The sequence below is a fragment of the Cherax quadricarinatus genome, unplaced genomic scaffold, assembly GCF_038502225.1.
Source record: "Cherax quadricarinatus isolate ZL_2023a unplaced genomic scaffold, ASM3850222v1 Contig786, whole genome shotgun sequence".
NCBI lineage: Eukaryota > Metazoa > Arthropoda > Malacostraca > Decapoda > Parastacidae > Cherax > Cherax quadricarinatus.
In genome coordinates, this window is record NW_027195812.1 from 30,052 (window position 1) to 40,068 (window position 10,017).

Genomic DNA, 10,017 nt, shown 5'->3' on the forward strand with positions numbered 1-10,017 from the left:
CAGTCTTCATGACTTTGCATTTGGCGGGGTTGAATTAGAGAAGACATTTGCTGGACCACGTGTTCAGCCTGTCCAGGTCCCTTTGTAGTCCTGCCTGGTGAGATTACGTATGGGCACTCGGCTAAAGAAATACCAAGGGGTTGATGGCCTCTACCACACACTCACAGAAGCCATCAAGCTATATCCCTCGGTCGCAGATGCTACCAAGATTTCCTGCACGCCCCCAATGCCAGGTCACAGCTGAAAACTGTCAACCAGTGGGTGGGTCTCCTCCTTCTCCCTCCAGCCCACATTTCTTGACCACGCCTCATCCTCGGCCTCAGATTATCACAGAAAACGATCCTCCTACTGTCATTGTCACAGCTGACTGCCATATGATATTCGAGCCACTTCCCCAGGCCAGGGAAAGTGACTGCGAGGAAAGTGACACTGTGGCAGGTGCTCTAGTGGGAATTACTACAAACCAGCAGACAGACAACGCCCAGCACAAAGACAGTCAGTCCGTGGTTGAATTCCAGCCTGAGACAGATCTCCATAACTCCCTCTGTTCGTACCAGCAGACAGTCTGTTTAAACGCAGCTATTGAGCCCGAGCTGAACATTGATGGGTTCAAGTACCTCACACTAGAGAGGCTCCTGACAGCCACCCTTCGTGCCCACACATCCCTACAAGGGCAGAGAGACCCTCAGTCTTTAGAACCCATGAAATATTGGGTATGACGAGTACAGAGTGAAACGTTCTCAGCTGACCTTGATTTCCTGAAGACCGGGAGTCAGTCAGCGAGGAATCTTGCCTTAGTCCGTGTTCTTGGACTTCACCTGGATTCTGAGAACATAGTGAAGTTTAGTGAAATACAAAATTCTTCCCTACTAAAGAACCGTGTACCTATTATCACACTTCGTTCACACCACTAGCTGACGAGGCTGAAAATTAATAATGCCACAGGAAAGTGTTACACGGTACAGTCCTAGATACTCTACACCTATTACATCAGTCCTACTGGATACCACAGGACATCCAGAGTGTCAGAAAACCAATTAAGGCATTGCTGCCATGTCTGCATACCCACAGACGACCTTCGCAGTCAGTGACCCATTCATTCAGATATGGGAGACCGGCAGACACCTTGCACGCTTCCCATTCCCACTACTGTACACCACGGGAGAAACGTCTCTGTGTGGCTCTTACCAACAGACCGTTGACACACTCCCTGTAATACCAAACAAGAGCTAGACCCCATGAGTCACCCGGCGACCCCGACAGAGCCTTCAATAGCTCAGGGACACCGCGGGGTGCGATACCCCATGATTTTGTTTGACCATGTCAAATACCCCTTCCCACCGACTGTGGATTATTATTATTATAATCAAAAAAGAAGCGCTAAGCCACAAGGACTATACAGCACCGACTGTGGAGAATTTCGTGATTCCTCAGAACTGTTATGCCCACCCCCCGGGTGGGGAATGTAGTGAAAGAGGGTATGAAGCCTAGAGAGGTGTCACTTCTGTATATACTTAATTTCTAAGAATTATCCTTGTGGCTCCTAGTCTAATTACATACTACAATTACTACAAAACTACTAAACGTATTTAAGTTAAGTCGTTTAGGTTAAGGCAGTAGTTACGATTTCCATAAACAATAACACCTTGAGTATCTTCAGCCTGCCAGTTTGGGTGCCCATGGGGTAGGCTGAGCCGACGGCGGGTCAGTCACACTTCAGCTGTGAGTAGAGCTCCCTTTCCCTGTGTCCTTGTGCGGTGAATACATTCCTATTCGCCATACGATCATCACAGGCAGAGGTCTCACTAACTGGACCAGGCAGTTGCGTTTTCAAGGTATTCTCAGGTAAACCCCGCCCCTAACACTACTACGTAAGTATTGGTGAATGCATTCAGGTGTACACAAGTGTAGAGGTGGCACTCCCATGACCAGAAATTACCATACCAGTTGCCTTCTGTGAGGAATAAAGGTTAGTATGCATTGGCTGAAATTACCACTGAAGTGAAGCAGCAGGCTTCAGGCTGAATTCACGACTGAAACAAGAAACAACTATCCCGACTCAGCCGTGACCCCAAACACACTGCCTTAATTCCCCACTGACACACCTGACTTCTGATTTTAAGTAACTGCTCATTATTGAGCACCTATTAGCCTATTGCTTGCTCACATGGAGAGGGGTTCCCTCCTGTGTGAGTGTGTGTGTGTGTGTGTGTGTGTACTCACCTAGTTGTACTCACCTAGTTGAGGTTGCGGGGGTCGAGTCCGAGCTCCTGGCCCCGCCTCTTCACTGATCGTTACTAGGTCACTCTCCCTGAACCGTGAGCTTTATCATACCTCTGCTTAAAGCTATGTATGGATCCTGCCTCCACTACATCGCTTCCCAAACTATTCCACTTACTGACTACTCTGTGGCTGAAGAAATACTTCCTAACATCCCTGTGATTCATCTGTGTCTTCAACTTCCAACTGTGTCCCCTTGTTACTGTGTCCAATCTCTGGAACATCCTGTCTTTGTCCACCTTGTCAATTCCTCTCAGTATTTTGTATGTCGTTATCATGTCCCCCCTATCTCTCCTGTCCTCCAGTGTCGTCAGGTTGATTTCCCTTAACCTCTCCTCGTAGGACATACCTCTTAGCTCTGGGACTAGTCTTGTTGCAAACCTTTGCACTTTCTCTAGTTTCTTTACGTGCTTGGCTAGGTGTGGGTTCCAAACTGGTGCCGCATACTCCAATATGGGCCTAACGTACACGGTGTACAGGGTCCTGAACGATTCCTTATTAAGATGTCGGAATGCTGTTCTGAGGTTTGCTAGGCGCCCATATGCTGCAGCAGTTATTTGGTTGATGTGCGCTTCAGGAGATGTGCCTGGTGTTATACTCACCCCAAGATCTTTTTCCTTGAGTGAGGTTTGTAGTCTCTGGCCCCCTAGACTGTACTCTGTCTGCGGTCTTCTTTGCCCTTCCCCAATCTTCATGACTTTGCACTTGGTGGGATTGAACTCCAGGAGCCAATTGCTGGACCAGGTCTGCAGCCTGTCCAGATCCCTTTGTAGTTCTGCCTGGTCTTCGATCGAGTGAATTCTTCTCATCAACTTCACGTCATCTGCAAACAGGGACACCTCAGAGTCTATTCCTTCCGTCATGTCGTTCACAAATACCAGAAACAGCACTGGTCCTAGGACTGACCCCTGTGGGACCCCGCTGGTCACAGGTGCCCACTCTGACACCTCGCCACGTACCATGACTCGCTGCTGTCTTCCTGACAAGTATTCCCTGATCCATTGTAGTGCCTTCCCTGTTATCCCTGCTTGGTCCTCCAGTTTTTGCACCAATCTCTTGTGTGGAACTGTGTCAAACGCCTTCTTGCAGTCCAAGAATATGCAATCCACCCACCCCTCTCTCTCTTGTCTTACTGCTGTCACCATGTCATAGAACTCCAGTAGGTTTGTGACACAGGATTTCCCGTCCCTGAAACCATGTTGGCTGCTGTTGATGAGATCATTCCTTCTAGGTGTTCCACCACTCTTCTCCTGATAATCTTCTCCATGATTTTGCATACTATACATGTCAGTGACACTGGTCTGTAGTTTAATGCTTCATGTCTGTCTCCTTTTTTAAAGATTGGGACTACATTTGCTGTCTTCCATGCCTCAGGCAATCTCCCTGTTTCGATAGATGTATTGAATATTGTTGTTAGGGGTACACATAGCGCCTCTGCTCCCTCTCTCAATACCCATGGGGAGATGTTATCTGGCCCCATTGCCTTTGAGGTATCTAGCTCACTCAGAAGCCTCTTCACTTCTTCCTCGGTTGTGTGCACTGTGTCCAGCACATGGTGGTGTACCCCACCTCTCCGTCTTTCTGGAGCCCCTTCTGTCTCCTCTGTGAACACTTCTTTGAATCTCTTGTTGAGTTCCTCACATACTTCACGGTCATTTCTTGTTGTCTCTCCTCCTTCCTTCCTTAGCCTGATTACCTGGTCCTTGACTGTTGTTTTCCTCCTGATGTGGCTGTACAACAGTTTCGGGTCAGATTTGGCTTTCGCTGCTATGTCATTTTCATATTGTCTTTGGGCCTCCCTTCTTATCTGTGCATATTCGTTTCTGGCTCTACGACTGCTCTCCTTATTCTCCTGGGTCCTTTGCCTTCTATATTTCTTCCATTCCCTAGCACACTTGGTTTTTGCCTCCCTGCACCTTTGGGTAAACCATGGGCTCATCCTGGCTTTTTCATTATTCCTGTTACCCTTGGGTACAAACCTCTCCTCAGCCTCCTTGCATTTTGTTGCTACATATTCCATCATCTCATTAACTGGCTTCCCTGCCAGTTCTCTGTCCCACTGAACCCCGTTCAGGAAGTTCCTCATTCCTGTGTAGTCCCCTTTCTTGTAGTCTGGTTTCATTCGTCCTGGCCTTCCTGCTTCTCCCTCCACTTGTAGCTCTACTGTGTATTCGAAGCCTGAAACCACATGGTCACTGTCCCCAAGGGATCTTTTATATGTGGTGTGTGTGTGTGTGTGTGTGTGTGTGTGTGTGTGTGTGTGTGTGTCTGTCTGTCTGTCGGTCTGTCTGTGTATCTATTTGTACTCGTCTATTTGTGGTTGTGGGGGTCGAGTCACAATTTCTGGCCCTTCTTCTTCGCTGGTCATTACTAGGTCCACTCATTACACCATTAGCTGTATCATATCTCTTCTTAAAGCTATATATGGATTCTTTCTCCACTACATCACTTTCCAGATTCTTCCATTTCCTGACAACTCTATGACTGAAGATATGCTTCCTAACAACCCTGTGACTCATCTGAGGTTTCAACTCCCAGTTGTGATGCAATGTTACTGTGACCCTGATACATCCTCTGATACATCCTCTGATACATCCTCTGATACATCCTCTGATACATCCTCTGATACATCCTCTGATACATCCTCTGATACATCCTCTCCCTATCCATCTTTTCGATTCTTCAGAGTATTTTACCTTCTCAGTATCATATCCCCGTATCTCTCCTGTCGTCCATTCTCCTCAGCGTGATTTTCCTTAACCTTTCCTTGTAGGAAACACCTGCTAGCTCCAAGACTAGTCTTGTTGGAAACCTTTGATCCTTCCCTAATTTCTTGATATGCTTGACGAGGTTTGGGCTCCATACTGGTACAAATATTTATTGTGTACATAGTATAGAACGACTCCATACTAAAGTACTAAAATCCTATTCTTAGGTTTTCATGGCACCCGAGTGCTACAGCAGTTGAAGTGCCCTTCAGATATACTCGGTATTTTACACACACGAAGATAGATTTCCATGAGTGAAGTTTGTCTGTCTGCAGTCTTCTTTGACCTTCCATAATCTTTGTGAGTTTGAACTTGAACTTAAACTCCACAACCCAGTTACTGAACCAGTCTTGCAGCCTCTTCAGATCCCTTTGTAGATTTACCCGAATTTCATTCATTTGAATTCTCAGCATTAGCTTCACATCGTCTGCTAAAAGAGAGACTTCTGAACCTATCCCTTCCGTCGTCTCATTCACGTATACCAGAAACATCACCGCCTCTAGGACTGACCCTTGTGGAACCCCACTCGTAAAAGTCGCCCACTCTTACACCACGTCATGTATCATCATCTGTCGTTTTCTTCTTGTTAGGTATTTTTTGATCCATTGCATGCATTTCCTGTTATTCCTGCACGCTCCTCAAGCTTTTTGCGCAAATGACTTGTGTGAACTGTGTTGAAAATCCAAGTAAATGCAATCAACACACCTCTCTCTCTTTTCCCTTACTTCTGTTACCTTGTCGTAAAACTCTAGTAGGTTTGTGACTTAGGATTTCCCTTCCGTGAACCTTGCAGCTTATCGTTCACAAGCTCATTCCTTTCTAGGTGATCCACCACTCTTCTTCTGATTATCTTCTCCATGACTTTGCATACTTTACAAGTCAATGACACTGTTCTATAATTTAATGCTGCCCCTCTGTCTCCTGTCTCCATGGATCCTCTCTCAGGATCCAGGGAGAGGTGTCATCCGTTCCCACCAACTCTGATATATCTAGTTCATCTCCTCTGATATATAGATAGATATATATATATATATATATATATATATATATATATATATATATATATATATATATATATATATATATATATATATATTTATATATATATATGTCGTGCCGAATAGGCAGAACTTGCGATCTTGGCTTAAATAGCAACGCTCATCTTGCCATATAGGACAAGTGAAAATTTGTGTATGCAATAATTTCGCCAAAATCATTCTGAACCTAACGAAAAAAAATATATTTGATTGTGTTTGTTTAGTATTAAATTATTGTAAACGTATTTAAAATATATTTAGTTGGGTTAGGCTAAAATAAATTGCTCTTGTTATAATAAGGTTAGGTAAGTTTTCTAAGATTCTTTTGGTGCAAAATTAAATTTTTTTACATTAACATTAATGAAAAAAATATATCTTTAAACGTATAAGAGAAAATTTCAGAAAGGACTTAATTTTAAATGAGTTCTTGCTAATTGACCAGTTTTACATATTCGGCACGACATATATATATATATATATATATATATATATATATATATATATATATATATATATATATATATATATATATATATATATATATATATATATATATATATATATATATATATATATATATATATATATATATATATATATATATATATATATATATATATATATATATATATATATATATATATATATATATATATATATATATATATATATATATATATATATATATATATATATATATATATATATATATATATATATATATATATATATATATATATATATATATATATATATATATATATATATATATATATATATATATATATATATACCTACTCACCAGGTGCCTGTTAATCCCAAACCTTACCTATTTTCTGAGATGCTCCCCAGCCTTCAGCAGTCCAAAATTCAAGGAATATGACTCTCCTGAAGGCCATGCTAGAGAGTGTATTGAATCTTTCCCTTGACGATGGACAGTGGTTGCAAGCCTCACTTCCGGTCAGGCTTGGAGGGCTAGGAGTACGCAGATCCTCCCAGATTGCTCTACCAGCTTTCCTATCCTCTTCCATTGCATCAAACGAGTTGATAAGACAAATTCTTCCTGACACCCTCAGTGACTCAGCAGGAATAGAAGACCCTAGCTATGCCAGTGCCATCACCGAATGGGAGACTCTTGCTGCTCCAGCACCAAACCCTAGTGCAGCACTGGCTCACAAACAGTCAAGCTGGGATGGCCCAATTGCTGAAAAGGTGCTTGCCAACATGCTCAGGGCTGCAACATCAGATAGGGAGATTGCCCGTCTCCAGGCTGTGAGTGCACCTCACATATATATATATATATATATAATATAATATATATATATATATATATATATATATATATTTATATACATATATATGTCAGCATAGTTGCTGATCCCTGTATTCCCAGTATTATATAGCATAGCATATTAGTATCATCCCTGTGCTTTAGACACGAGATCCCTCGTAGGCCTTTGGCTTTGTGTGACGTCATAGGGATACACATGGGCAGTGATCCCTCTGTCCCGTCCTCACTCGGCGGCAGACCTACAAGGCGTGAACAGGCTAGGCACCGGGCTCCATCTCTCATCTCAGTCTGACAATATATCTACCATCCTACAAGTGTGTCTACTTTCAACCTACGATATCTCCATTCAAGAACCCTTACGATAAATGGTGACAGCGGTGAGCCTGTAATTCTGACGATTACAGCGATTTCTGGAGATAAAGTTGTCGACCAGCAAGACGGCCATTTCGTGTTACCAGTAGGCCTACCGAGGTTCACCCCATCCAGCTACCTCAAGCCAGCTACTCTACCAGCTTCTACATTATTCACTGGTCAGTCTCTTTGTATTAGTGGTTATCTGCTTATTTGCATCGCTCCCGAGGGGTTGACCCGAGTTTGCAAAATAAGCCAGCTTCCAGTCTGTGGTGGGGGAGTCAGAACACCCGAGTCCAGTCCAGCCTAGCCTACTCCATCCAATTATTTTGCCTGCCAAGCCAGCTTCCACCCCTGCTGTGCTCATCGTGTGAAGTTATCAAGCTATTCTGTGTGAAGGGTTAAGATAAGCCAGCTAGCAACTAACCCAGGTGTCTTACCCCAGTACTCAAGCAAGCCACGTGAGTAGCCTTCATCGCTTGTGATTCAAGTTCCAAGCATTCTGAGTGCTCCTTGTCATCCTTGTGGTGTTGTAGTATTTCGTGGGTTTCTTCTAAGCCAGCCGGCTTAGAATTATCTTCGCGGCAGTGTGGGTTTTCTCAGTGAGGCTTACGACGTTCAACCCATAAGCCCAGCCACTCACGATCACGTGTGTCGCACCATTGCCGGTCTCAGACGCCTCGCTCAGCCATTACCCACAAACCCAACTACAGTCGGCCATTACAACTCACCTACCTCATCAGTGTTTTGGTGCACTGCTAAGGGTTGTAGCACCATATTTTAAGGACCACATAGGGGGTCAAGAGCTAGAGAGTGGCGCGCCATCTTTAAAAGCCTCCTGTGTGTTGTCTCTCGCCGATTTAAGCGCAATTCTACGATCATCTGTGCAGAGGACAGCAGCAAGACGATATAAACAATCCATCAATCTCATTTTTTCAAGTGTTACAGCTATAATATTTTTTTTTTAGAGACATTTGCGAGTGTTGAGACATTTCTTTTGTGTTCCCAGTGAATTTTTCTCTTAGTGACATTCAGTGACTCTTGATCAGACTCAGTGTTTATCATGTACTGATTGCATTAATTTCTTTTAATCTCCTTAATTCAGTGTTAATTTTCGTGCATTATTTTATATCTGTTGTGTTGTGTATCTTTTTATACACTTGAAGTAAGTACTTAGTGTTTCCTTTGTTGTGTGTGCAACATATGAGCAATATAGAACTTGTGTTTAAACTTCAGAATTCCAGTGAATTAACTCAGTAAATTTTTCACCTCATATTCTGCATCACAAATCAGTGTTGTCTGTTATTTTTTTTTCTTCCTAGCAATTGTGTATTTTTTGTTTTGTTCCCTGTGTGTTGAACATTCTTGTGTTCATATTCTTTCCATTTAGCCAGTGTCTAATTTGTCTTATTTCCACAGACAATAGTGCCATTTTTAAAGTCCCAGCAAGAAATCTTTTACAAAATTTTTTTAACACATCAAGTTTCATTGCAAGAAAATTCTAGTACTGTGTTTATATTGATGTTTTGTGTTCTGCATCACTGTAAGTGTTGTATTCCTTTTTGTTGTGTGTTTTTTTGCACCTATTATTTTTTTTTTTCATATTTTATTGAACAAATTCACTCTTAGTGCAATTTTTAAGTTCTCCTTTTAAAGTAAATTGTTCTTTTGCTTGTTGTTTAAGTGCAGTTAAGAGTTAAAGTGTTCATTCCTTGATATATTTCTTTTCTTGTGTGTTATAATTTTTATTATTGCACATTGACTCATTTTGCAATAATTCTTGTGCAAATATTGTGTTGCTATTAAAGTTTTTCTTGCAGAAAATTTTATGCAGTGTTGTGCAATACAGTTTATTACAGTGCAGTTTCTTATGCTCTGTTCTGTGCATAGTATTTTATTCTGTCTGTCATTTTAATTTTTATTTCAGTGAATTGTGTGTTTGTTTTAATTTTTGCACAAGTTTATTGAGTCCATTTTATTATTTTATTGTGTATTTTCCTTGTTGCATTGAAAGTAAAGACAACTCACTGTGCCATTTATTCAATTTAAAGTAAAAGTTGAGCATATTAGATTTGAGCAAAGTACAAGTTCTCTTGATTTTCAGTGTTTGTTAAGTTGCATATTCTTCTTGTGTGAGTTCTTTGCTTACTGTGTAACTTGTCAATTTTTAATTACTTATGCAGAATAGTTAAGCATTTTCTTCCATTTAAGCTTATTGTGTCATTCTCTCCATTTTTCTTGACTTATGCCCTTCAGTATTTTCACTGAGAAGATGTCCCAGTCACTTTTG